The sequence below is a fragment of the Oncorhynchus tshawytscha genome, linkage group LG30, assembly GCF_018296145.1.
Source record: "Oncorhynchus tshawytscha isolate Ot180627B linkage group LG30, Otsh_v2.0, whole genome shotgun sequence".
NCBI classification, from domain to species: Eukaryota; Metazoa; Chordata; class Actinopteri; order Salmoniformes; family Salmonidae; genus Oncorhynchus; species Oncorhynchus tshawytscha.
Genome location: NC_056458.1, coordinates 7,675,180 through 7,690,208, shown reverse-complemented (window position 1 = coordinate 7,690,208; position 15,029 = coordinate 7,675,180). Strand labels below are relative to the sequence as shown.

The following is a 15,029-nucleotide window of genomic DNA, read 5'->3' as shown; positions in this document are numbered from 1 at the left end:
AATGGGCACCATTTTCCCTACATTTCCCCCATATGCAGAAATGGGCACCATTTTCCCTACATTTCCCCCTATATGCAGAAATGGGCACCATTTTCCCTACATTTCCCCCTATATGCAGAAATGGGCACCATTTTCCCTACATTTCCCCATATGCAGAAATGGGCACCATTTTCCCTACATTTCCCCCATATGCAGAAATGGGCACCATTTTCCCTACATTTCCCCCATATGCAGAAATGGGCACCATTTTCCCTACATTTCCCCTATATGCAGAAATGGGCACCATTTTCCCTACATTTCCCCTATATGCAGAAATGGGCACCATTTTCCCTACATTTCCCCCATATGCAGAAATGGGCACCATTTTCCCTACATTTCCCCCATATGCAGAAATGGGCACCATTTTCCCTACATTTCCCCCATATGCAGAAATGGGCACCATTTTCCCTACATTTCCCCCTATATGCAGAAATGGGCACCATTTTCCCTACATTTCCCCCCATATGCAGAAATGGGCACCATTTTCCCTACATTTCCCCCCATATGCAGAAATGGGCACCATTTTCCCTACATTTCACCCTATATGCAGAAATTGGCAGTATTTTTTAAATATGTATTTAAATTACCTCTGAGTATTTTTATTTCACTGGGCTGAAACTTGTATTTCACTGGGCTGATAATGGTATAGAAAATAATTTTCTATACAATTTCTTTATAGCGGTTCACAATTGTTCACCCTACATTGCTATCAAAAGTCTGATTGCATTATGGTGTGATAGGAGCATCTGCTAAATTCATTCAATGTAAATGCACATGTAAAAATGAAAAATTGCAAAGCAAGCTGAGTATTACTCCAATGAGCTCTGCCCTGAAACCAGGCCAATAAAAATACCCAGTGTGCTTTGCAGTTGTTCATTTTCACATATACAGTACATTTACATTTTGGTCATTTAGCAGACACCCTTTTCCAGAGTGACAATGCATTCAAAACTAAATATATCACTAGCCACTTTAAACAATGCTACCTTATATAATGTTACTTACCCTACATTATTCATCTCATATGCATACGTAGATACTGTACTCTATATCATAGACTGCATCCTTATGTAATACATGTATCACTAGCCACTTTAACTATGCCACTTGGTTTACATACTCATCCCATATGTATATACTGTACTCGATATCATCTACCGTATCTTGCCTATGCTGCTCTGTACCATCACTCATTCATATATCCTTATGTACATATTCTTTATCCCCTTACACTGTGTATAAGACAGTAGTTTTTTTTTTTGAATTGTTAGTTAGATTACTTGTTCGTTATTACTGCATTGTCGGAACTAGAAGCACAAGCATTTCGCTACACTCGCATTAACATCTGCTAACCATGTGTATGTGACAAATAAAATTTGATTTGATTTGATTTGAAAACTAAGGTATATAAACAACAGCATATCAGAGTCATAGCAAGTAAGACGTTTCTGTAACTGTCACTGAGAATGTTGTTGCTCTTCAGCCGGCTACTTGCAAATGTATTTTTCCATTTTTAAAATACAATACTTTGCAAAAGTACATTATATTTTAAAACATTTGTTTTTAGGGCATTATGTAGTTATATTTTGTCATTTATGTCTACCCCTGCCCACGTGGGCCAGCCCACTAGCAATTCGAGTTCCAGCTAATGAGATTCAGCACCACCACATCTGAGTAACAGCTAGCAAGAATTACACACAGTAGATTGAGAGAGCAATGACATATGGGGCACATATCTGCACTCATGCGATGTAGAAAGCAACTTTCCAGGGCCACTTTTGGCTCGTGGCCACTACCTACAGAGATTTTGTATTTATGTGAATAAAGGAGCATTTAATAAATTCATAACGAACCACCTGCAACAAGTATACAAAAGTACCGGAGACCCCTTAACTTGGCAATACTATCTTCCTTCTCAATTCAAGGTTGGTCGTAAATACCATAAAGATCAGTGTATCCAAGATAAACTACAAAATACATGCATTTTCTATTTTATAATACATAAATACATTTGCAAGTATTCAGCCCAATCAGAAACATTTTACTTGCTATAACTGTAATATGTTTGTTTTTTTAATCTACAATTGAAGTTTACAGTTGAGGTTTACATACACGTAGGTTGGAGCCATTAAAAGTTGTTTTTCAACCACTCCACAAATTTCTATAGTTTTGGCAAGTCGGTTAGGACATCTACTTTGTTCATAACACAAGTAATTTTTCCAACAATTGTTTACAGATTATTTCACTTATAATTCACTGTATTACAATTCCAGTGGGTCAGAAATTTACAAACACTAAGTTGACTGTGCCTTTAAACGGCTTGGAAAATTCCAGAAAATGTCATGGCTTTAGAAGCTTCTGATAAGCTAATTGACATCATTTGAGTCAATTGGAGGTGTACCTTGAAACTCAGTGCCTCTTTGCTTGACATCATGGGAAAATCAAAAGAAATCAGCCAAGACCTAAGAAAGAAAAATTGTAGACCTCCACAAGTCTGGTTCATCCTTGGGAGCTATTTTCAAACGCCTGAATGTACCACATTCATCTGTACAAACAATAGTACGCAAGTTTAAACACCATGGGACCACACTGCCATCATACCGCTCAGGAAGGAGACACATTCTGTCTCCTAGAGATGAACGTACTTTGGTGCGAAAATAAATGTACTGACTAAATATGCTCTTATCACACCAGTGCCATCAGACTTCTGATACCAATGCAGGGTGAAAGGGGGCCACAAAATGGTGAACCAGTATAAAAAAAACAAAATGGTATAGAAAAGTATTTTGTAAATAAAAATTAGAGTTCTCGATTTGATCTTGTCACAAAATACATTGAAGTGTTGTTCAGCCCCGTGTAATACAAAACTCAGAAGTAATTTAAATACATTTTTCAAATACATGTAACAGAAATACTGCCCATCTCGTACTACAAGTTATACATAGTACATGTTGTAATCATCTAATCAAATGTATTTATAAAGACCTTTTTACATCAGTAGATGTAGTGATGGCAAAGTCGAAGTAATTGTGCAATAATTACGGATATATTCTGCTGTGCGGTATAGCTACAATACGGTCATATCACTGCAAATCTATGGAGCCCATGAGTTCAGTGTTCACAACACTACATAAATGAATGACTCCGTAGCAGTCTCAGCAGCAACGGATGTGGCAGTTGTTTACAGTTCAATATCCTGTGGTAGATCAGAGCCACGGCCTCCACACAGACTGGCTGAGAGGTTCTGAGATTGGGCTTCTTTGGCAGCGTGTCTGTGGTGCTGCTGGGGAGCGTTGCTCCATGTCGGAGCGGAGCTCTGTGAGGATGATTTATCCTGACTGCACAAAGCTGCTGTCTGTAGCGGGATTCCTGGATCTTCATGATGGGTAAGGACTGGTGGCGTGTTATGCCGGGCAGCGAGTTGAGCTTAAGCCGCGACCTCGATGCTCCTCACCTTCAGCTTTCTTCCTGTCCCCATCGCCAGTGTTCTGGAGAAAGAGAACGATGTGTTCCAGGATCTCAGCTTTCTCCACCCAACGCTGAGTCATAGACAGATAGAGAGAGAGTATTGCGTCGAGCAATCCCGTATCCGGGAGCGTAATCATAGCCTCAAGCTCATTACCATAACGCAACGTTAACTATTCATGAAAATCGCAAATGAAATAAATATATTGGCTCACAAGCTTAGCCTTTTGTTAACAACCCTGTCATCTCAGATTTTCAAAATATGCTTTTCAACCATAGCTACACAAGCATTTGTGTAAGAGTATTGATAGCTAGCATAGCATTAAACCTAGCATTCAGCAGGCAACATTTTCACAAAAACAAGAAAAGCATTCAAATAAAATAATTTACCTTTGAAGAACTTTGGATGTTTTCAATGAGGAGACTCTCAGTTAGATAGCAAATGTTCAGTTTTTCCAAAAAGATTATTTGTGTAGGAGAAATCGCTCCGTTTTGTTCATCACGTTTGGCTAAGAAAAAACCCCGAAAATTCAGTCATTACAACGTCGAACTTTTTTCCAAATTAACTTAAGCCTACCCCCTACTTTTTCGAACATTCTGTTAAAAATCGCGCAACATTTTGGCGTCCTGCTACTCATGCCAGGAATATAGTATATGCATATGATTAGTATGTGTGTATAGAAAACACTAACGTTTCTAAAACTGGTTAAATCACGGCTGTGACTATAACAGAACGTCTGTTTCATCGAAAAGCGCAGGAAAATCTGATCACTGGAAATGGAAAAAAATATCCATGCGCCACTTCAACCCATTGTTAAAGGTGAACCGTATTAAATGAGGCCGAGGTTGCAGTACCTACAGCTTCCACAGGATGTATAGAGTCTTCTCATTTGATTCGGATTTGATTCTTGGTAGAACCGACCAAAGGGAACCGATTCCCTCCGACCACCAACTTGATGCATTGGCCTGGTGTTTTTCCGGACATTTTTTCCAGACGACCAGCTATCGAATTTACATCGCCTCCTGATGATTTTTATCGCTTATTAACGTGTACTAATACCTAAAGTTGCATTAGAAAAGTATTTCAAAGTGTTTTGTGAAAGTTTATCGTCGACCTTTTAACTTTTAAAAAATGACGTTACGTTATGAAACGCTATTTTTTTCTGTTTATCACACAGTCTTCATAGATCGATATCTAGGCTATATATGGACCGATTTAATCGAAAAAAAGACCCAGTATTGATTATGGGACATCAAGGAGTGCCAACAAAGAAGATGGTCAAAGGTAATGAATGTTTTATATTTTATTGTGCGGTTTGTGTAGCGCCGACTATGCTAATTCTTTTGTTTACATCCCCTACGGGTCTTTTGGGGTGTTACATGCTATCAGATAATAGCTTCTCATGCTTTCGCCGAAAAGCATTTTAAAAATCTGACTTGGTGCCTGGATTCACAACGAGTGTAGCTTTAATTCAATACCAAGCATGTGTATTTTAATGAACGTTTGCGTTTTAACTAATACTATTAGCGTTTAGCGTAGCGCATTTGCATTTCCAGAGCTCTAGTTGGGACGTCTGCGTCTCAAGTAGGATCAAGAGGTTAACTCCATAATATCGACAGAAACATGCCAAACGTTGTTTAGAATCAATCCTCAAGGTGTTTTTCACATATCTATTCGATGATAAATCATTCGTGGCAGTTTGGTTTCTCCTCTGAACCAAATGGAAAAATGCACGCAGCTGGAGATTACGCAATAATTTTGACGGAGGACACCAAGCGGGCACCTGGTAAATGTAGTCTCTTATGGTCAATCTTCCAATGATATGCCTACAAATACATCACAATGCTGCAGACACCTTGGGGAAACGACAGAAAGTGTAGGCTCATTCCTGGCACATTCACAGCCATATAAGGAGACATTGGAACACAGCGCCTTCAAAATCTGGGGCATTTCCTGTTTGAAATTTCATCTTGGTTTCGCCTGTAGCATCAGTTCTGTGGCACTCACAGATAATATCTTTGCAGTTTTGGAAACGTCAGAGTGTTTTCTTTCCAAAGCTGTCAATTATAAGCATAGTCGAGCATCTTTTCATGACAAAATATCTTGTTTAAAACGGGAACGTTTTTTTATCCAAAAAATAAAAGAGCGCCCCCTATATCGAAGAAGTTGCACAGTCATGCTACACTTCAGAGGAGCTGACACCTGTACACTGTAAGCCCCAATGTGATGTTACTACTCAAAACTTTTGAGGAAATCTGATGTACTTAATATATTTGAATAGTTACATAAAGTGATTTTGTAGTCATAACTCAAATGATTGACTCCTGCCTTACAGGGTCACAGTGACTAACTCATTCCACGGAGGGCCGAGTGTCTGTGGGTTTTCGCTCCTGCCTTGTACTGGTTGATGAATTAAGGTCACTAAGGAACTCCACTCACCTGGTTGTGTACTTGAAAGGAAAAAAACAAAAACAAGCAAACACTAGGCCAATGGAATAAGTTTGACACCCCTGCAGATTTGAGTTGTATCAGCTTGAACACTTTGAGTAACACCCCCTTAGTGAGCCAGGCCTCCAATGTAATTTCCCAGTGTGCCTTGCCTTTGAGTGAATTGTAGAGTTACCACCCATGACTGCATTTGTTAGTGACAAAGACATTGTTGTTAAATTCATTTTAAAAAATTCAGTCCTGTGGCATTTAGCAAGTGAGTTCCTAGATGAATATGATCATTTATAATCAAAATATTTGAGAATACATTGCATAAGGTCTTATTTTGAGGCCTAGCTTTGCCCTAATACAGTGGTCTGAAACACATGGTTTACAGGCCACATCAGGCCTGCAAGTAGGGTAGCAAAATTCCCAGTTGAAAAACAAAACTCTGGTTGGAGGATTTCCAGAAAAATTCCAATCGGGATTTCTGGGAAATCTGGGAAATTTACCAGGATTTTGCAACCCGCAAGTCACATTATAGTTGCAAAGTGATTCCTATTGGAATCCAGCCAGAGTTAGGATATTCAACAGTTTGAATTTTTATTCACCAGCAATCTGCATTCAAAATGGAGATAACTGGTGGAAGGACATACCATGTTAGACCGGTGGGAGGTCAGACCATTGCCTCTAGTAAACCAGGGTTAGGAACAGTGTGGGGAAACTACCTATCCCAATTAAACTGGAACTACCATTTCAGTAACCGGTGCAAAAAAATTGAGCTAAATGATTAGATTAGAAAAATGTATGTTATTTATCTTTGTGTAGTATATCAAAATCACTCATTGTACATGCAAAAACACAGATATTAAAACACTTTTTAAAAATCTACCTGCAGTAGAGCATGCTGAGTAAAGTGCATTTGTTATCATAACTTCAAAAAAAATTGAGTCTCTTTTAGTTTTGAGTCAGTACCACAAAAGTAATCATTACTATTCAGTGACTGAGTTCAACTTACTATAAGTATTGGAGTTAAAAATGCCTTGAGTTTACAGTGATATAAATTGCATTTAGAGCAGTCAAGTGAACTTCATACCTGATGTTGTGGCCACTGCAGCAGCATTGTTCTCAGCCTCTCCAGACTGGTCCATTCTCTCTCTCTCTCTCTCTCTCTCTCTCTCTCTGATATCTCTCCACTTGAGGCTTCAGGAGTTACAAGTGAAAGATGAAAGGGAATCATGAGTGAGAGTTCAGATCAATGTCTCTGGGAAACCACGCAGCATAGTTAGAACAGCTCTTAATAACCCCTTTCGTCCTTTCGTCATATGTATCCTCATTATATATTTTTTTAAATAAATTATTTCATCATATTTCAATTGAATTCAACAAGCGAAGAATTTTGTAAATATCAAATGAATTTAGACTGACGTGAAATGTATGGTTAAATGAAGGCCGTTCATCAAATGAAATTATATCTCGCAGGCACGGAATACAATTACTTGAAAGTGGTACATTCATGATGTATTACCTTCTCGTCCATTTTCACGTTCTCTGTTCCCCCAACTAGTTTAGTATTTGTATTAATCCACGCGTTTCTGCTGTGCGTAAAAAGCCTACACGGAGGAAACTCAGAGATTATCCAGATGTAAATAATAATCAGGAAGAACAGTGCTGTTTCTATACTATCTTGTCACTGAGGAAGGATATTTTCTCGATGTGACAATTTAGTCTCTCCACGACTTTTAAATCCGTAGGTGGTAGATTTGACTTTGGACTCCTCCCATCCCCATCGGGTAGCCAATCCGCACCACATGCCACACGCGTCTAGTAGGCAACGGCTGAAATACTTGATACACGATTCAGAAGATTCAGATCCCTGATAAATGAAAAACATCTATATTTTACAAAATGATCTAATTAAATAAATTCAGTTAATGTATTGCTTTGGTAAAGGTCACAATCATAGGATGGGTATAAAAATGATCATGAAAGTTGTTGGTTGAATCATTTCTTTTTTTAAACAGGTTTCTTAACCTGTTTGATCATGTGCTTAGGCACAAGCCATCACAGCCACAATAACACCCGTGGGCACGTGTATGAAAGCTCTAACAAATGGCACTGGGATTGTAATTACAAGAGAGGTGCTGGCAAGAGTCGACCCGGATTTACATATGAATAAAGTGACACCTCCACCTCTCAAACAGACAGGCACACTTTCAGCCCCAATGGTTTTGCGCAATTGTCACAACACTTTTATGCACAGACCCAACAAGCTTTTCTGACTAATTTATACAAACAAGCTGAGGATATTGCCTTCGCATACATAACTACCTATGTGATGAATAATTGTATTCGGATGTAATTATATTTGACCTTCATTTACATTTAGAGGGAAACGTGTGCGGTGGGAACCATCGCGGTGGGAACCATCGCACCTCCAGTGGCGACACATCTTCGCTAAATGATGTACAAATTCTAACAGGTAATAAAAAAAGACATACATTGTCAATCCTAAACCTTTCCCGAGGGAAAGGTCAAATCAGGGAAGAGCAAAGTGAATTTGGTCAACGTATTAAAGGCCTAACATAGCAATTGAATGCATTGAACCACCATAGGAAGTGGGTTTTTTTGGACCAATTCCACAGTGGCCAATCCCCACAATCCCTACAATGCGCAAAACATTCAGTGAACGCTGTGAAGGGTAACATACTTGATAATCTGGAACAAAAATAAATAAATTCAAGAGTTAGCCTATAATATTGAGGAATAACCGAATATTGCGAATATTCACAGAAATCACCATGGATTTATCTCAAGACACTGCGTGTCGCTAATTCAGACTAGCCTACAATAATATGTGTAGCCGCGGGTATATTTGAAAAAAGTCTGGCAAATGTAAAAACAAAGTTCTTTGTAGGCACGCGCCGTCATACCCTGGCACTTGTGCGGGAAAGACAAATGGCATGTCTATTACCGAAGAGCTGTTGGTGAAAGTTGACACGTGAGGTGTCTCCATATTCTAATTGGCACAACATTTTACGCACATTTCGTGGTATCCAATTGTTTGTAATTACTATCTTGTCTCACCGCTGCTTCTCCCGTACGTGCTCGGGAGAGACACTACCCAAGTCGCACTTCTTTAAGACAGCGCGCATCCAACAGCGCCAGCTGCACCAGGTGTCGAGGAAACACCGTGCACCTTGGTTGGCGCGCACTGCGCCCGGTCCGCGATTAGGCAAGGATTTCCCTACCCGCCAAGCCATCCCTTACCCGGACAACGCTAGGCCAATAGTGCGTCGAACCCAGAGTCTCTGGTGGCACAGCTAGCGATGCAGACCACTGCGCCATCCCATGGTTTTCGATTTTGATGCTGTGGGAACCATCGCACCTCAGGAAGTGGCGACACTTGTCTTTTAAATTATGTAGCCGACAAAATCTAACAGGTAGGCTCATAAACAAATGTGTAAATCCTTGTCTTTCCCAGGGGAAAGGGGCAAAGGGAAATGTTCCCGGTCTGTCACGTGGAACAGCAAAGTGAATTTAGCCAATTGTCCATAAAAAAGTATAGGCCTTTCTCATTGCATTGTACCACATGTTGTAATCAGTATAACTACTGATACATTCCATAACCTAAATTGCGCAAATGCTAACACATGGTTAAAATATAATATTTGTTAGCCATTTAGAAATTTAAGAGTACTGTAGAAATCTAATTTGTGTGCGCATTATTCAGATAAGTTGTTACACTAAAAAAAAGTAAGGAACGAATTCATGAAAATGCAAGAAAAATACTTACGATATTTTATCAGCATTTAGGTTTTTCTCATGTAGTTCACACTGCCCTCTCCTTCTTTGGCCAAACAGCCTTCAGATCAAAGGGATATCATGTCTCTCAGACACGCGCTACCATAACCACAACAACCCAGGCACACAACCCAGAAGTTGTGTGTGAAGCACAACTTGAACTTTTGAGTTTGAATGAAATGTGACACTCAGACCTAAGACTGACATACTAGGCAAAGCGGACAGAAAGATTATGGCGTTTTGCGCAAAACTCAATATGTTATTCCAGCTATATGCTGAATGGATGTTCATTGAAAGGATTGTGTGATTTTTGTCAAGACATTTGATTCAAGGCTCAATATTGGAGTCGGTGTTTGGGAACAAACACACCGTTACAGGCTATTAAACTCCTAAATGTATACATTCTAACATAATAAACCTCAACTCCTGCATTATCTCATGAGCGAGAGATTGGTGACATTTTCCAAGTGAGTCACTTCAAGAATGGATGGTCATTTAGTGCGAAATGTTCCCAGCATCGACACAAACAATTAACACTTAACATGATGTAACAGAATATCACCAATAAGGTATTTGACATTGCATCTTAGAATTTGACCTATCCTCTCTGGTCAGATTTGATGATCATTTCCTTTTAATAATTTGGATTCATTTAATGCATTTTTTTTTACATGTACTGTTCTGTCAAAGTTATTGTTTTACTTTTGTTTATAGCCTTTGCACAGAGTATACGATATGCCCGTGGCAAATTGGCACCTCTGTCCAGACTTCCCACTTATGCATTTGTCATTTCTCCATTCACTGCTGCTTTTTACGCGCGGCCTCCAAAGACCACATTCTCGCTCCAATTTCTCACTGCAATTTCTCTCTTTCTCCCTCTCTCACTCCCCATGCATAGGTTAAAAGCTATATTGCAATGGCCTATTTTTACGCATGGCCTTACCATAATAGATAAAACCGCAATCCTCGATTCGCGTGCATGTCAAATTTGGATTTCGGCTCAATTTCCCACGGCTCATTTGTGTACTTCGTGTTGATTAATAGCGCAATCTAACTTGCCCATGTGGAGCAGATGTTAGGCTACTGCACGCTCACACAAGGTGCGACTGTTGCCACGCATGCGTAAATTGTCACTTACATGGAATGTATACATCATAAAGACGAGTGTGTTCGAGTTGGTGTGATTGTGTTCATTCTGACACTTTTTCAGCAACAGTAGTTTTCTGTTCCCACGAGAAAACCAACGTTCCCAAGGTACACTTGTCTAAGAAGACAATTTGGCGCATACATATGAAGTACTGTTATGGATAGTCAAAAGGCCTTCTTAGATGCATTGAGTCTGGAGACACACCCACCAAGCCCCAAAGACACATTTCGTACCAAATTGGTCCTATATTTACATAAAGCGATAACTGCTTTACTGGTCAATTGCGCCAATAATGGTATAAACGCATTCATTTCTATGCCAAGTTAAGGTCAGAGAAGGCTAAGCCGGGCATTTACAGCTCATTACGTTAATACTGTAAGCATATGGCTGAAAAATAATGCACATAATCACACAACCTACGTCGTCAGCCATAGCTACATGTTAGGATTAAGATAAATTGCTATATTATGGACTTTACGTTCATTCTAAATGTTTATGCCATATTGTAAATAACATATCCCAGATCATTCCAAAGATGCACATTGACTTCCTGAAATGAAGCTACTGTATCTTTGAACATATAATCAATTTGGTGAGTATCAAGAAGGCATGCAACGAAGTGAGAACGGTCGAGAACGTTATTGTCACCTTTCAACCAATGACAGTCGGTCTGCTTGACCTTATAAGTAGCTTTGCGGCCTCATTTAAAAAATGAACCAGCTTTGTTGGTTAGTGTGGAGACTTCCTTTTCAGCTTCCTTGACCGGATTGGATGAATACACCATTTTCTTTTTGGAAAAGTAGTCTTTATTTATATAGGCCTACTTAATCGAGGAAAGTTGGAAGGATCAAACATGAATAATCGTAATTCCTTAAAGAGGGTAAATCCAGATCGTGCGTAAAACTGTTGTTTAAAAAATGTAATCTATATTTTGGTGTCAGTGAATTTGTTTTTGGATTTGGTGTTGTTGCAATAACTGATGATGATGATTATTTTCCAGGTTCTTAAACCGGTAATTGAAAAGAAGAGGCGTGATAGGATAAACCAACGGTTGGATGAGCTAAGGACTATACTGCTAAGCAACACTTCTGACATGGTGAGTTGAGTTGACCACTGCTTTTCTAACAGCTTTCTGAAATCAGTTCATTGTGTGCCATGGTATTATCGAAAATATAGATCCGTTGTATTTCAATAATACACATTGTCAAGCTATTAATTACATTTCAAACAGCCCATACAACCACACGGAAAGCAGACCCGTGTGAAAACTACGAAGAAATGCTGTTGCGCGAAACTTCCGAGTTTTACCAACGTATCCATCCATGACCTTAATTTAATGAAATTGAAAACGTAACTTCGTGTCTGTTAGGAACTTGATAGACACGTCCAAAATATAATTTAGCAATTTATATTTGTATTAAAAGTATTGTATTTAACCATAAAATCATCACTTCCATACCAAAAAAATCATTCATAATTAAAATTCGAAATATTGTTCGTAATGGTTGATCGTAATGCAATATATTCAATAGGATTATTCTTCTCTCTCATAGCGGCTGAAAAATCCAAAATTGGAAAAAGCTGAAATATTAGAGTTGACTGTCGATTACATACGAAGAAAAGCAAATGGGAACGACAGAAAAGGTATCTATCAATCCTAAATGTTTATAGTTTGCCCGTGTGTTTTTCATGTAATTTATTTCATAAATAGAAAGCGAAATATGCCCCAAACTGTTGATATAGAATATTAAATATTAATGTGAGTGCTAATAATTATGTATTTTTCTCTCCCCAAAACCTCCTTATCTTCCCTTTGTATAACTTATCTACAAACACCTACAAATACACATTGGCTCTTGCAAATTCTGTTGACAATTCTCCCACAAATGTACATCCTGTTTCTTCATACTGTCCTCTCTCTGCCCATGTTTGTATTCTCTCCAAATTCGTCATCCATTCTAATCATGATATTTTCTCATACTCTCATCTTCACATCACATGGATCCATCTCTCGATTTGTCTCTTTCTGTCCTCTCTTCTCTTCCTAAATGTTCTCCCTATACTGCTGGAATCACTATTGACCAACACTAGGCCTTTCAGAAAATCATGTGAAAGAGTCCTCTGCTCCAGTGACTAGTGCTGTGAGTTCCAAAAGGACAGGCCTCATACATGAGCACACACAGCCCCTACCCAACCCCATCTACAGTGCAGGTTTCAGAGAATGCATCTCCCGCCTGGGCAACTACATTGACAGCGTGGACCCCTCCCAGAGAGAGAGCTTTGTCCAGGAACTGAGGGACCACCTGGATGCCCACAGTGCCTGCCCTCTGGGGAGGGTGCATAGCCAGACCTTTCCCCTGGACCTCCAGCCCTGGGGCTCTGGAGCAGAAGGACAATGCTTACTGGGCAGACTTCAGAACAGGAAGGAAAGTACAGGGATGGGTCATCAACGAGCCAGCAGGGAGGCCACCTTCCCCTACATCAACACCTCTCTTCCCATCTATCCCAACACCTTTGTACTCCACCACCCCCACCCTACCCAACACCTCTCACACCCATACCCATCTCCTCCTTACTCCCTCTCCCCCACCCTCCCCTTCTTACTCCAGCTCCTCGACACCTATCACCATTACCTCTCCATACCTCTCCATGCCCTGCCACTTCCCCTTCTCTCCTTTTCCCTCTGAACATCGATCAGATTCCTTGTTATCCTCGTCTCACTCTACATCTCTACTTGTGGCGCCTCTGGTACCAGACCATACTCCCCCGGGTTCCAGTATCCCCACCCCTCTATGTCCCTCTGGCCCTGTGCCCGACGGCCCAACAAGGACTCTGAGGCGGTCACTGTTTCAAATCCAGCCCCAGGCAATATGGAGGCCCTGGCCCTGATATGCAATGGAGGGTAAGTGAAATCCATCAGGACACATAAAGGTCTCCACAATCTGTGTTCTGAGAGCATCTGGCCATCCAGATCATCACCGGACGCGTTCAGGACAACATTCATCTTTCCTATTAAGCAGCGTGTGGTGAGGGCCGGCTAAGATAGAAAAATGTCAAGAGGTCAAGGACAATCAAACGTTTTCTGACAACCTGTCACTGTCACTTTAAAAGGCCTTTTAACAGACAGAAGAGTTCTCTGCTGTGTTATGTTTTCTACAGAGCTTACTGTGTAGACTGCCTGGAGCTTCTCGTTGTTTTCTTTGTCGTGGACAATGGATTTTCTTCTTTTACATTCCTAAACAGTTTTTCCCTGTCTTGGATTCTTCCCTAAATTATAAATCATGTAAAACATTGTATATATATTTATATTTGATCATGTACAAAGTCTTGTAATTAAACTCAGGGGAATAAAGTTCTTATTTTGCTAACTCACTTAATTTCCAACTTGACTCACTGTATGTCAGTGCTAATGTGACATTTCAAATAATCTCTACTGATTGATCTAAACTGAATGAATGGTTAAGAAATGTAATCACTGCTAGGGCCTATTTATCAAAATCATGATCATAACACTATCATGGTTTAAGTGTTCGTTATAACTGATAGTTAGGCTATCAGTGTGGTTGAGATATTTGTCATGATTTAAGATTTTGGCTCTATTGTAGTTGGCATTCAAAGCCCATTATCTATTATGATTCCAATTAACAACCCTGGCCTATTGATTTTGGTTGTCAGTCCAGCTAAAGATATTAACTTCTTTAAATAAATCCTCCCAAAAAGGGTAAGGAGACAATATTATGAGTCATGAGCAAAGGAATACAATGCTCACTCAGAGGCAACGACAACATGCTTCTACCGCCAACGATTTAAATGTAGGGTAGTCTAAATAAATTAACCTGAGATTATAATTTTATCAAAACAGTTTCTCTGGGCAATATGGCTAGAGGTAACAAAGCAACTTTCCTGAAATGTATAGTCCACAATAAACCCTTTTACAAGGGATACAGGAGAAATCCTGGACATGGTTGGATAGAATTTATAGATAATATACTATTTTTTACCAGGGGTACAGGAGGAAATCCTGGACATTGTTGCATAAAAAACTACAAATCACGATTTTACAATTCTCGCCAGCGAAAGGGGGAGTTCGATTAAGAAGAACCTCGGTGGGGCATGGCCCATGACGTGAACGGGCAAAAGCCGTGA

The 15,029-nt window shown here is 39.7% G+C and overlaps 1 pseudogene; it reads left to right on the top strand.

The window, feature by feature from the left end:
• Positions 1-12,384: 12,384 nt before the first annotated feature.
• LOC112228173 lies at positions 12,385-14,198 on the top strand (annotated as a pseudogene).
• The last annotated feature ends 831 nt before the right edge of the window (positions 14,199-15,029 follow it).